The sequence below is a fragment of the Ursus arctos genome, unplaced genomic scaffold (assembly GCF_023065955.2).
Source record: "Ursus arctos isolate Adak ecotype North America unplaced genomic scaffold, UrsArc2.0 scaffold_10, whole genome shotgun sequence".
In the NCBI taxonomy this organism is placed as follows: Eukaryota; Metazoa; Chordata; class Mammalia; order Carnivora; family Ursidae; genus Ursus; species Ursus arctos.
Window position 1 is genome coordinate 11397536 of NW_026622764.1, and position 14598 is coordinate 11412133.

Sequence of the window (14598 nt, forward strand, 5' to 3'; positions counted from 1 at the left end):
GTTGTATGGAAAATTCGTTGAGTTTGTGATTTGTGCCCTTTTCTGCAAGTATGTTATATTTCATTTTTTTTAAAAAAGGTTTTATTTATTTATTTGACACAGAGAGAGAGCACAAGCAGGGGGAACCGTAGGGGAGAGGGAGAAGCAGACTCCCTGCTGAGCAGGGGCTCGATTCCAAGACCCTGGGATCATGACCTGAGCTGCAGGCAGACGCTTAACCGACTGAGCCACCCGGGCGCCCAGCCTGTTATATTTCCATAGAAAAGCTTAGTAAGAGAACAATGGATGATTCAGGAGATAGTCCTTCCAGGTTCAAGGTCTGAGATAGGAAAACTAGAAAGAGGAGTGCATGCGTTCATCCGCGCAGGCACAGATTCTTGGTGACACCCTTGGGCGCTGTGCAGGTCCCGGGGAAGGACATCCCCATCCTCCTGGAAGAGCGTGGGTCTGAGAGAAAGCCTAACACAGCGATTACAGGTTTTAATCTCATTTAGTTGTTTCTGAGCTTTTTCAATGGAGTCAGACAGCACCGTCCAGCCGCAGGCAGGGGTAGATTGGGGTTGGGAATTGAGTGGAGCCCAGGGATCTCCCCGGAGTTGCTTTTCTGACTAAATTTCTCCTTGGGGCATTTTCCCGTGAAGTTTTTGCAAACTGTCCTCCTTGCCTGAACCACCCATTGGGCATTTCCCTTGCCTTCTTGGTTACCGTGCAGGCGCACGTGGGCCTCTTCCCTACCGTGTGAGAAGCAAGTGGGTTTTTCTCTCGAATCTTCAACTATGAGTGCCTGGAGCATAAAGGTGTTTCAATAACAACTATCGACTGAAAGAGAGAAAAAAGAGAGAACCCCATGAAATTGTGACCGCTTGAAGAAAGAGCACGGGGGAGAGAAAACAGTGATTTCTAACGAACCGAGGGTTTGCGCGCGTTCCTGGTGGGTGTCGTGTGGAGTGGGAGGTGCCCATACATTCTCTTTCTTGAAGAGCATCTGTTTGGGAAGCCACAGACTGGTCTAGGCTTCAGTGTCGCCGGTCGCTCCCTGTGTGACTGTGGATGACCCGCATCACCTCCCTGGGTCTCTTTTGCACATCTGGAATGTGGGAGGATTGGACAGGAGCCTCTCGAGGTCCTCTGTCTGGTGATTCTGTGAGGCAAAGGAAGACAGAAGGGTGGCTCTTCGTTGCAGGCCGTCATCCGCATGTCCTGCACTGCGCGGCTCTCAGCGACCAGCCAGTAACTCCACTTCCCACTCAAACTCAGAGCTCCCTGGGCGTGCGTCTTGGACTCCGCAGCATTCCTGTCCCCTGTGGCTGGCTCAGGGTACAGAGTAGATGCTCATGAATGCTTGTAGGGAGAAGGCTTTGGGCGAGGTGGGAAGACAAGCCAGGAGGAGCTGTGGCAGCTGTGCCACACCGAGACTCCAGTGTACCATCATCACTTATCAAGCAACTTTTCCAGGTCTGGCCCTGTGTCGGACCCTAGAGGGACCAAGACACATGAGAGCTCATCCCTCGCCTCAACGGCTCACGATCTGACAGATGGTAGACATTTACTGTGCACACTAACGTAGTGATGGGTGGGGTGCCAGGGGCCGTCACAAGAGGAGTGTCTATGTTAGGTGGGGTCGTGAGGGCAGTCACGGTGGACGGCCTGAAGGGGATGGTGCCAGAGCTGTCTAGAACCAGGAGCAGTTAAGCAGAGTTACGAGGACGTGCGTGAGAGGGAAAACGCATTCCAGCAGAGAGAGTCGCAAATGCCAGGTCATGGAATTAGGATTGTGTTCTACAGAAAAGTAGGGCGGGGGCGCCTGGCTGGCTCATTTGGTAAAGCGTGCGACTCTTGATCTCAGGGTCATGAGTTCAAGCCCCATGCTGGACATAGAGCTTATTTAAAACAAACGAATATTAGGGCCACTGTGCATTTTAGCCAACTTAGTCTGACAGTGGGATGGAGACCGTAGAGTGGACTGAGTGTCAGGACTGAGAGCCTAGACTGGGAAACGAGAGGCTGTGTCTGCCTTCCTGGAGAGGGGTGGCGAGGCCAGGCTACAGTGACTGCCTTGAGCCTGTCCTGGAGGAGACTTGGGGTGGATGGCTGGTGGAGGGAGCGGGAAGGAGGTTTGTAGGATGGCCTTGGGGGTGTGCCTCATGGAGATGGGCCAGTCCAGGAGGGACAGTGGGTCTGAGGGGTTCAACAGAGCAGTCTGATCCCAATGTACCCAGGAGACAGCTGGACACATGAGACCTGTGAGACAGACACAGTTAGTGGTGTGGTTGTCTTTGGTTTCCTGGAGTTTCTCCCCAGCACACAGCGGGATTCCACCTCCTTTCCCTCTAGAAGTGAGGTGTGGACAGGTGACCTGTGTGCATCAGTGAAATACGAGTGGGAATGACCCAAAGACCCAGTGCATGAGTCACTGCTCTCTTACCCTCTGCTTTGGGGGGGGATATGTTTGCAAAATGTTTCTCATCCTCATGGGTATTATCTCTGGGGAACCTCCCTGACTCCTCAGGACTGGGGAAAACCTCTTCCTGAGTGTTCCCTTAGTGCCCAGAACTCACTCCCTGTGGCACCTGTCTCTCCACAGACATCTTGCCTGCCTGCTTATCTGCCTGCCATCCCAGAAGGAAGGGTTTGGTGGTGGTTGGGTCCCTGGCTAGTTCTGGAAGTTCAGCATCACGTAGACATTCACTGTGGATGAGTTGTCGGGGAGCAAGTATTCCTGTCCCTCGAAGGTCCTTCTAGCTGGACTATGAAACAAATTGACATGAGACAGATTAACAGGAACAAATCAAACTTAATAGGTGTACGTATGAGGAATCCACACAGATGTGGAAATTCCAAAGACGGTCTGGCAAGATGCGGTCTGTGTGTCATTCTCAACTAAGGAGAAGGAGGTCAGGGTCTGGGATTTCAGAGGAAAGGAATGCATTTCACGGAGCGAAAAGAAGAGCAGATGTTTGGTCGTTAGATGTTTGCGCTGCCATACGGATGGGCCACTCAGATAAAATTTATCTCTGCTAATGACCCTTCTTCTGGGAAAGACCCCCAATTTAGATTCTCCCATGTGGTTAAAGGGACAAAAGTTTCTCTTGGACTAACAGGATCTCAAGTGCCTTCAGTTCAAAATAATTCACATGCCAAAGCAGTATATTCTCGGGGAGGGGGGTGTCTGTCCTGAACCCCTATAAGTGAGTGAATATGTTATTTAAGTGCCCAGAAGTGGGATCAATAATTATATGGATAAAAAGAAGAGGAAACAGGAAAAAAAGGCATTGGCGTTACAGACGACACCCCCCACCCCAGCCAGCAGCTCAGCCGCGCCCTCCCACGGCAGCTGTCCCCGGAACTAACCCACGCTGTGCCTCTCTGCTTGCGCCCGGAGCACAGATGTGCAAACCACAGAGATGAGATAGGGGTGCTATCTCTGCTTTGCTCGGGCAGGCGCAGACCGTGTCAGAAATCAGTGCGCGGAGAAGCTGCTTGAAGGTACTCATCCCCGGGATGGTCCCCAGTTTCAGACATCACTAACCAAGGCTGCAGGGGCTCTGCCAGCCCCAGGAATAGCGACACCAACTCTTTGCATCCTTCAGATCTGGGCGACACTATCACTTGGCCACCTCCCTACCTCCAGCCCCAGCGGCAACCTCCTTGTAATGGAACCTGCCAGAAACACCTAGCTCTTTGATGCAATTGGCGTTGTGGCCTTGGACAAATCACTTAATTTCCCTGAATTTCCTTTTCCTCAAGTATAAAATGGGGATAATAATGCCTCTTTGTGGAGAAAGCGAGGCATTATATCTGGCTAAGAGTGGCTGACAGACAGTAGGTCTTCAGTTAAGGGTGCCGTTATTGCTACTGTTATTGCTATGGGTTTCCTGGGCCTGAGTGAGCAGAGAAAATGTGGTCTCTATTCATAGTCACGTGGGACATGACAAATGTCCCCTAGACAAGGAAAGAGGCTCATTGAGCCACCAGGAGAAGGAATCAGGACAGTCAGCGAGTCAGGGAGCCACACCTTAGGTCCAGATCCCAGCCTTTGGGGAACAATATCTCCTGAGTCATCCTGTGTTTGGTGCTGAGAGGAAGTAGGGTGTAGGGAATAAAGGGCTGTGTGTTGTGAGGGGAGGCCCAAAGAGGAACCAGGAGTTCAGGCCCTGTCTCGATGCATAAGCTGGGAGGCTTTGGGGGGCGAAAAAAAAAAATCTGGTGCCTCAGTTTCCCCATTTGGAAGACAAAAATGTTACACTAGATTAATGGTATCTCCCTTGTGCCATGGATCCCTCAGGTGAAGCCCAAAGACCCTTTTCCAAGTAATGGTTTTAAATGCATAAAATAAATTATACAAGATTACAATAAACAACTCAAAATACAGTTAACAAAGTGCTAAAAAATAGATTTTGGACAAAATGTTACATATGATCCTTTTAAAAAAAAAAAGATTTTTTTTTTGGAAGTAATCTCTACACCCAACATGGGGCTCAAAGTCACAACCCCGAGATCGAGGGTCACACGCTCTGCCAACTGAGCCAGCCAGGGACCCCACAGATAAGTCTTTATTAACTGATATAGACTATAATTTTGAAGTAATGATGAGCATAAAACATATTTTGAGGTACCTGATTGATCGGTAATGGGCTGTGGAAAGATCCATGATTTCGATCAGTGACGTGGTCGTGGGTGCGCTCCACACCCCTGTGGCCTGCTGCCCACGGATGTAATGGCTGTGCCGTGTTACAGTCAGAACTGGTGAAAATAGAGCTGTCGCTGTTTTCCCATCCGGTCTCACAGACCCCCTGAGCTCCGGCCCCCATGGACAGGATAATGTCTCTGGAACCTTCCACTCTAGCAGCCCATTTGGTTGACAGAGCCGGTGCAGGACGACTTGGAACACGCCTCCACCAGAAAGCCCTGGAGAACAGCCCAAAGACCACGGGAAAGCCAGCGTACCGTGCTGGCGATAAGCACAGGATGGGGTGCAGAAAGGGGGGGGCCTGGGGGCTGCTGCTCACCCCCCGCAGACAAGCAGGAGAGGGGCTCACTTCGTCAGAGATCAGCCAGATTCCAGGCCAAGGGCAGGCGGGGCGGTTGGCCCACGCATTTGTAGCGGCCCAGTGGGGGCCCACCGCACACTTGCCTGCTTCCCGTGCCCACACCGAGACCCAGAATGCGCCCCCCAGGTATGCCTCCGTGGCAGAAGGATTCCTTAGGGTCGAAGGCAGTTAAGAAATAGAAGAAACAGAAGAAAAATGCTCCCTGCCCTCCCCTCCTCTGTCTGCAATGGACATAAATTTCCATTTATAAAGGGGTTTCTCTCTCATACCAGGGAGAGATCTGCTCCTTGACTGCAGCCCACAGAGAGGGCTCCGAACTCCCTGAACAGGCCTTATCTTCCATTGTTTCTCTATGCATTTCCCCCCACCCCCCTTCCTCTGTCTTGTCAGTCTCCACAATGCATCGCTGTTTGTGAAAATGCTATGTAAACTCAGGCCTAACCCCTTCTTTGGGTCCTGGTTAGTGTCTGATGAAGGCTCCCATGCCGGGTACAGTTATGACATCAGATAAAATGTGTAGGCCTCCTCTGTGGGTCTGTCTTTTGTGAGGTTAATCGGCAGGGCCCAGCCGCTCAGCCCGGGAGGGTGGAGGACGTGGTTTTGGTCCCCTGCTCCTGCCGGAGCTCAGCGCCCCATGCCTGCTCCAAGCTGGCCCTCAGCACAGGCTTACTGAATGAATCCTGCCTGGGCAGAGCGTGGGGGTGTTCTGTACTGTCTTTCCCTTCTTGGGTTTTCTAGGTCCTTCTAATAGGAGAATCCTAAATGTCTGGAGGACACGGAGGAAGGTTCCTCTAGGGTTCGTGATCTGCGTGTAAGTCAGGAACTCTGGAAACTGCATTAGCTCTTCCTTCTGGGGGTGGTGGGAGGAAGTTTCTGGTGGAAGTTTCTGGTAAGATAGGGCTCCTTTACGTAAGTTCTCTCTGACAGATCAGAAGATGTGGGGATGTGTTTTGGGGCCCAGTCTACAAACGGGAAAAACTGGGTCTCATGGCCTTTGTCAGTAGGAGGTCAGGTTGGGAAGTGTATTGACCCACATTTTAGACTGGGGGAAACCGAGGTATGTGGAAGGTCGTGCTGGAGCCTCAGGGATCTGGGAGCGAACGCCTCAGGCTGGGCTGGAGAGCCAGCTGCTGACAGAGGGGGCTTCATGGGCCGTTCAGGGAAAGCCTAGCACAACGCACACGCTGACGTCCCTGAGGGGACCCCTTAGGAGTGAGGCATGGTTGCAATCACACCATAGGTTTGATGCCTCATTTATTAGACAGCTGTGTGGTAAGGAAAACTGTTCTCTGGAAATGGGAGGAAGGAAAGAGGGGTGCCCCTGGAGAACATCCTGGTGGCCGCTGCCCCTGGGAGTGCTGCCTCGGAGGGCTGCACATTCGGCTTTCAGGCCCCCTTGCAGCATCTTGCCAGGATCACAAGACCCAGGAAGTCCCGACAAGGCCACGGCTCCCCTCCACTTTCCCACACGGAGCCTGAGAGTGTTGGGGTCCCCAGACGGCCCTTCTTGCTTTTCCCAGCTCATCTGCTCCCAGTCAGGAGGGAGAATGGTGGCTGCTTTTGAACTTTCTGACTCTGGTGGCTTGATAGTCACATACACGGCTTAAATCCCAGCCTGTGGGGGGCACAGAAAGGAAACTGGCTTCCCAGAGCCACTCTCTGCCAGCCCCCCCCGCCCCGCCCCCTTCTCAGTAGCTCAGCAGGGAGCCTTGTGGCTGAGCTGTGCAGGGAGATCACCTTGGCTGATAGCCTTGGGTTTTGTTTTTTCCTTTCTTACTTCTTTTTCAGCAGGGCTGGCTGACGGGAGCTAGAGCGTGGAGTCTAGTGCGGTGATCTGATTCAATTCTGCCGAGAGGAGAGCGCGCCTCTGGGCTGTTGGGAAGGCAGCGGGCCCCTGGACAAGGCCCTTGGCAAGAAGGTAAGTTGATCAGAGGTGAGTCTTCCCAGGGCACGAGAAAGGTGCTGGGCTCTGAGAGAAAGGCTTGGATTGTAGCTGCTCCTTTCCAGCTCTTCCTGCTCTGTGGTCAATAGGGCCAGCATCCCTCTGGACCCCAGCTCACCAGTGGGACCCCTGTTATTTCTCATCTGAACAGAAGGGCAGCTCAGGCCAGAAGGAACGAAGGCCAGCGTCACCTTCACGCCACTGATTAGACTGAGCTGCCTCCACTGGGTCAGACACGGGAGTGACCCTTTGGAAGCCCTTGATAATGCTTCTCTACATGGTTGTGCTAATCGATAATCCCTTAACAGGGGTACACCTTGCACTTGACAATCACTGCTTGGTGAATCTCGAAAGGCAAGTACACTTGTGGGAGGGAAATACGTTAATAACTTCATATTAGTGTACAAATGACCAGAATTAGGTCATTTCCTAAGAGTGGATAGGGTGGGGCTGGGGGGAGTGGGGTGCGTGCTTTGTGCCTGTGGGGGAGAACCCATGAGTGGGGATGACAGGCACAGAGAGGGGCCAAGGAGCACACCTTTGGGCAGGTGTGGGCCAAAGTCCATGGAGCACAGAGTCTGCACCACTCTGGCGATGGTTAGCTAGTGCCCACTTGTGGGGCCAAGGATTTCATGCTGAGGTTTGCATCAAAATCAGTAAGCAAGGGGGCAGGACTGACCAGCAGGGAGGGCAGGCAGGCAGGTCCAAGGGGTTAGGGCCTGAGAGCATGCCCCTCTTTTGATGGCTCCTATTTTGGGTCTGATCTCCTTAGACTTACAGCAGTGACAGCACCCGCCCTCCCCTCCTGGGGGCATGGATGTGACTTCCCTGGGGTGCCCCTAGGAAGGGAGACCACAGGGCCTCCAGCAGGACCCAGTGTCCAGAGGACTTGTTTTATGCCAAATACCACAATAAGAAGAAGACTAGCAGAGGCCCACGGGGGCCTGCGGGTCCTGGAGTTGCAGAGGTCTAACTGAGGAGTGTCAGTCACTGTGAGAAGGGTACCATCCAATGCTCTGGAAGCACTGTGGGAGGAGGGGCTTGTGAATTCTGCAGAGGCTGGGAGGTTTCCGGGAGGAGGTGGCACTTACGGGGCCTCGAAGGGGAGGGAAGTGGGTACCCTCAGCTAGGAAGCCAGCAGGTGCAGGGTAAGCCCCCAGGCCTGTGTTGATGTGCCCTGGGGAAGAGGCCGGGAATATCAGGAAGCAGAGACAGTTGCCATGGGAGGGGGACTCTGCAGGAGCCAGTCCCTTCCCTGCACCCTGTAAGTCCCAAACCAACTGGGAAAGGGACACACATGTTCCAAATGCATCCAAGAGCAGCTCTTTGACTAGAAAAGGTGCTTTTCGATGGTGAGTCGACCTGTGGCTGGGACCCTCCTCAGTGAAACTGGCCCCTTGAGATGGCTCCCCTTGCCCTGCTCAGACTCTTGCACCCGCTGGGGGCACACAGCTGCCCCTCCCCACAGCCCCCGCCTCGCCCAGCCTGGCCTGATGACTGAATTGTTCAGGGAGGGAATGGAAGGAAGAAAGGAAAGAGGAGCCTGCCTTGTGGAGTGGTGCCGGCAAGACTCCTGGAGAGTGCTGGGCTCCGTTTCCTCCTTGGAGGTTCTTCCTGCAAAGGGCGGCGATTCCTGGGGGCACAGCCTTTGCCTGCCCACTCCCGGGGTTGCCCGGGTCATGCCTCCCCGCGGTGTGCGTGAGTGTGAGTGACGGAGCGTGTGTGTGAGAGACTGAGTGTGTGCACGAGCACGAGAGAATGGGAGTGAGAGATGTAAGCGCATTAGTTTGTGTGAGTGAACATGTGTGCGTGTTGAAGAGAGTGAGCGCGAGTGTGTGCGCCTGTGCGTGCGTGAGGGTGAGAGAGCGAGAGACAGAGAATGCAGGGCCAGGGGGCAGGAGGATAGGAGGAGCGCCCTGCCCACTCGCCTGCAGGGCTTCAGAGCGCAGGCGCAGGTTCGGAGGCTTCAGAGCGCAGGCGCAGGTTCGGAGGCTCAGAGCGCAGGTGCAGACGCAGGTGCAGGCGCAGGTGCGCAAGCTCAGGCGCGGGCTACCTCTCGAAGGGCAGGCGGGAGGCCATCTTGGGGGCTGTTTTTTCAAAGTCGCCGGGAAGATTTAAATCTCTGGGCTCAGAGAATCCGAGTCAAGGGCTTCCGATGGACTATAGCCAGAGCCCCAGGAGGAGCGGGAGGCATGAAAGGAGCGGCTTCTTTCTCTATAGAGTCCATCCTTAACTCTTGAGCTGGGCCACGTGCTGCAGAGACCCTTCCTGCCTGTTCCTCATACTTGTTGGCCCTGCATGTTCCCCTCTCTTCCCTGCAAGCAGCTCAGGGACTAGAGGTGTGAACAGGTGAGGCTCTGCCCTCAAACCCAAACCTTGGCAAAGATGGCTTCTCCAGTGTGATCCAAGAGGCTCACCTCTTTTTATGCACCTAAGGCTTGAGTGCTGAAAAAACAGCTCTTTCCTGAGTCCAATTTGTAGAAAGAAAGAACACAGAACAAAGTAGCAGAAGGGGAATTGCGTGGGTTTTGACATTTATGATTGTACCGGTGATTTATCCAAACAGTAGAAAGTCTAAAGAACGCTAGTAATGGCTTCTTTTTTTAGTAGTTTTTCACCTGCATGCCTTATCTTTCCAACCAGAGGATAATGTTCAAGTAATAGAAACTTGATTCTTTTGTGTCTTCTGAATATAACCAAAAGCTGGCATAGCACTTGGGAATTTCTTGATAAAATGAGAAATATGTTTTAATTCATTTTTTTAGGGAGCCTATATCATCCATCTTTCTATCTGCTATCCTCTTGCAATCCAGCCAGCCAGGCTTGTGAGGTTCAGAGGGCTTCTCCGTGCTTCTCTCTCTACCTTTCAGCCTGACTTCTCCCACTTTCCATTCGGATGGAGGCCCTTTCTCCATGTGCAGGGACTGGATGGAGCTTTCCTTGCCTGGGGTAAAATGAGGCACGATCTACAGCAGGCTCCCTGCCAGCCAGCCCCAAACTGATAAAGGAGGGGACAGCTGTGTCCTGGCTCAAGTGAGATTCGGGGGCTCATGGAGCTGGTGCCCTTCAACACTGCATCTGACCACAGATGCCCAGCATTCTCCACCCAGGTCTCTGATCCTGGTTCCACGAGCTACCGTGGTCCTTGGGCAAACTACATGCCCTCTGCAAGCTTCATGCTCACGTGTGCACCGTGGGCACGATCCCTCAGGCCCCACCTGCTGCGCGGGGGGCTTTGGGGAGACCTGCCCCAGCCCTTCTCCTTACAGTCACAGTGTGGAAATGAAAAGTTAAAGGATGATCAGAATGCAGATAGGAATGGATGTGTGCACAACAAAGGCAAGGCTCAGCAGATCGGGGAAGATGAATTGGAAATAGGAAATCATTAACACTTTTGACAGACAATCCGATAGAAAAGGGGACAAAATATTCATATAGGCACCTCATAAGGAAGATATAAAATGGCCGGTAAACAACTGAGAAGGTGTTCCACATCAGTCGTCATTAGGGAAATACTAATTAAAACCACAAGAAGATACCCCTACGTACCCACCAAAATGGTTAGCCTGATAAAGGCTGCCCATGCCAAGTGTTGGAGGGTATGGGGGCCGCGGGAACTCCCATACACTTCTCGGAGTATGAAGAGCAGCGACTTTGACAACTATTTGCCAAGCCCTGCTAAAAGCAACCATGCGCGGAACCGTGACTCACCAGCTCTATACTCCTAAGTACATACTCTGCAGAATGTAGGTATGTGTTTCGCCAAAGACGTTTGAAAGAACAGGCAGAGGGGAATTTTATATGATGTCCCCAGACTGAAGAGAGTGGATGGATTAAACAGGCGGTGGTGCATTCATACAAGGGACTATCTTAATAGCAACGAGAGCAGAGCGGCGGCAACCACACCCAACAATATGGGTGAATCCCACCAGCTAACGTTGACCCCAAAAGGCCATACATGTAAGAATACACATATCTGTACTGTGTGATTTCATTGGTTTAAAGTTCAGGAGCAGGGGGCACCTGGGTGGCTCCGTCGGTTGAGCGTCTGCCTTTGGCTTGGGTCATGATCCCAGAGTCGTGGAATCAAGCCCCGCGTTGGGCTCCCTGCTCAGTGGGGAGCCTGCTTCTCCCTCTATTCCTCCCCCCTGCTTGTGCTATCTCTGTCTCTCCGTTTCTCCCTCTCTGTCAAAAAAACACTTTGGAAGCAGACACAACTGAGTTGTGATTTTAGAAGTTAGGACAGTGGTTACGCTGGAGGGGAGACAGAGGTGGGAGGGCACGAAGGCGAGCTTCCGGGGGGCTGGGGAGCTGTGTTTCCCAATCTGGGTGCTGATCCCGTGGATGTGTTCACTTCGTGGAAATTGTCAAGCTGTACTTTTATGATTTGTGCACACTTTTGCATGTACGTGTTGGGATTTTTAAATGGTGCACATTCTTTGACGGTCCTCCTCTCGAGAGGCGGGAGCTGTGTCCCTTTCTCTTGATTCTGGGTGGGCTTGTGACTCACTTGTAACCGATGGGAGGTGGTGGAAGGGATGAGGCCAGGTCAGAAAAGGTGTTTTGGAATAGAGCGTATTGATAGAAACACTGAGGTGCAGCGAGGCCGACAGTTTGGGAGGTGATTGCCATTGATAAGTGTAGCTTGTTCCTCATAGATCCGGAGCGAAGGGGGCAGGCCACATTGCAGGGGCCACACGGGGGGCAGGGGGGCGGTGGGGAGTACCAGGGTCAGTCGGGAGACAGAGGGAGGCAGAAAGTGGGCAAGAACTGTCACTGTGGTTTCTGTAGGAAAAAAACCACGTGAGACAGGGAAGGCAGACTTACGACGGGTTACTTTGAATCTTCCAGGTGGCTCAGGGACACTGGGGCTGCCCCGTGTTGCCCGGCACCTGGCTCTGCGGGTGACTAGAGCAGGTGGGCAGGTGCAGAGTGGCCCTGAGCCTGAGAGCCCCATAAAAGAGGCAGCTGGTGTGGGACCCTGGATTGGTTGGTTTGGTTTGAATAGCGCACACAAGGACTCAGCTGACCCAGGAAGAGGCAGCCCAGCAGGGTCCGCAAGCCCCACCATAGGAAAGTGTCAGAATACAGAAAATGACAGAACTTCTACCTAAGTGTCTGGTAGGTAACACTTTCCTTTCAAGCCTGGAGCTGTTGGGAAAGAAACCAAGTTACGTCCGGGCTGCTAGGCTGTGAGGAAGACTCACGAGGAGCCCAAGTGCGGGTTCTTCCGTTGACACCCCTGGATGAGGTTCCAGCCAAAAGCCAGCCCCAATTGCCACTCATCTGAGTGAGGTCCCCCCAGATGGTCCTAGCCTCTGCCAGCTGCTGACCTTTCCCAGTGGAGGCTCCCCACACCAAGGAGCAGAGAAAAGCCATTCCTACTGCATTCCGGTCAAAACCTGCGTGTGAACATAATACAGTGTGTTTTCAGCTGCTGCATTTTGGGGGGTAATTTGTTACCCAGCAATAGTACCTGGAATACCAAGTTACACTTCAGCGAAAAGTCTGCTCAAGAAGAGAGACCTTTTTCATGTGTATGTTGCTTCAGCACATTAGTATTAGTACAGAGGCAATATTACATTTTCTTTTGTGTGTGTGTGTGTGTCCCCAAGGACCTCAGTGACACGGCCTCCAGCACGGCTGACCCAAGCAGACTCCTGCCTTCCTCACCCCCCGCCCCGGGCAGTCAGCATGACCCTCTCTGTTCTCTCCAGCCCCTTTTGGTCTTCGGCGCCCTGGGAAACGTCCTCGCCCTGTGCCTGGCCTGTCACAGGGCAAGAAGATCAACTCAAAGGGGTCCCTCTGGCCCGCCCGGCGGTGCCTGACCTCCTGCTCACCCTGGCCCTGCCCGGAAGGGTCACCTGTCACGTGCTGGACTACAGCTGGCCTCTCGGTGAAGGACTCTGCAGGCTGACGGTGCTCCTTCTCTCACACCTACGGGGGTCTGCCTCAGGGCGTGTGTGAGCCCGGACCGCCACCTGGCTGTGGTCGGCGCCCACCAGCGCCCACGGCTCCGCAAGGCCAGCCGGGCGCGGCTCGTCTGTGTGGCTCCCCGGGCCTTGGCCCTGCCGCAGACGGCGCCCCTGCGCTTCCTCCCCATGACCAAGTGGGTGGCGGGCATGCTGACCTGCATGGAGTATGACAGCGTCGAGGGAATCCCCAGGCTGCCCCGCGGGGTCCTGGCGGCCTGTGCTTCTGTGGGCCGGTGGGGATCATACTATTTTGTTACCTGAAGATCACCTTGAAGCTGTGCGGGACAGCCTGGAGAGCCTGCCTGCTCACCCTGGTGGCCCTAGTGGCCGTGGTGGCAGTGGTTGTCGGCTTCAGCCCCTACCACCTCAACATCAGCCGGTTCATGCTGAGAGAGACGCTCCGCCCGCCGTCCTGCCCGGAGCAGGGGGCTTTCAGGCTGTCCCTTCAGCTCACCGTGCCCCTCATGAACGCGAACTGGCATTGACCCCATCACTTATGTCTTCGCATCGACACGGTACAGGAGATGGCTCCTCGGCATTTTAAAACTTGGGGCGTCTGCATCCTCCTCCTGCCAGGGAAGGGCTTCCTCGGAAACGCCGAGTCATCAACCAGCCTGGAGCCTTAGTGCCCTTGGAAGGGAATGAGGTCTGATAGGTCATGGGCTTTAAGACTGTATCTCCAGTGAGGGGTCCAGGATTGGAGTCTGAGGCGTAGAGTAATTTGAGGGGTGGGTTCTTGAAGAAAAAGAGTATAAAGACAAAATTAGGTGCAGAGTCTTGGATGGTGAGGGGCCCCGAAGCTTGAGCTTGCTAGCTTCATGACGAAGCACTTCTAATGTATCACAATAAATACTACGGGAGCTCCCCGGCCTCTGAAGGGGTTTGTGCTGTTTCTTTCTGGAAAAAGAGAATTTGCCTAGTAAAGGCTGAAAAGACCAAAAGAACCAGGTTTCAAGTTTGGGGAGGCAAAAATGTTGTAAAGGGCAAAAGACCCTTCCCTCCAAGAAAAAGTCTGTAGAAGCTTGAAGTTAACATTTACAAAAATGCCAAGGTTTTCCTGCAACGGTCAGAAAACACTGGGGACGCACCCCAGTTCCAAACCTCGAGGTGGGGGCCAGAGAGGGAGTGATGGCAGGGGGTGGGGAGGCCCACTTCTGCAGAGCCCACCTCCCCCAGTCACCTGTGCACCAACCCAGCACTTATCAAAGGGCATGGCCGTGGCAGGAGGGGGCCTGGCCAGCCAGCAGGGTGGTGAGGCGCAGACCAGAGCCACCTGGTAGCCGGAAGGCCTCCTCCTTGGAGAAGCGCCAGGCACGCAGGGCTGCGCAGACCTGTCTGACTCTGGACATTACAAATCCTTCTTCCCATTCTCTCCAGCGCTTCTCATAACCTGTCCACCCTGCACGCCAGGCGTCTCAGCTCCAAAGCTGGTCGGTCGGTTTGCTAGAGCCCATGGGAGCAGGAAGGACAAGTCACAAACGGAGGGCATTTGGGAATAAAACAGGATCAGGAAAGAGGACCAGGGTTGTGAGATCGGGGCGGAAGTGACAACATGGGGGGGGGGGCGGGGGGAGACGGAACCGAGCGGAGCGGCACCTTTGGTTTGCAACACCAGCCACAGATGGACAGG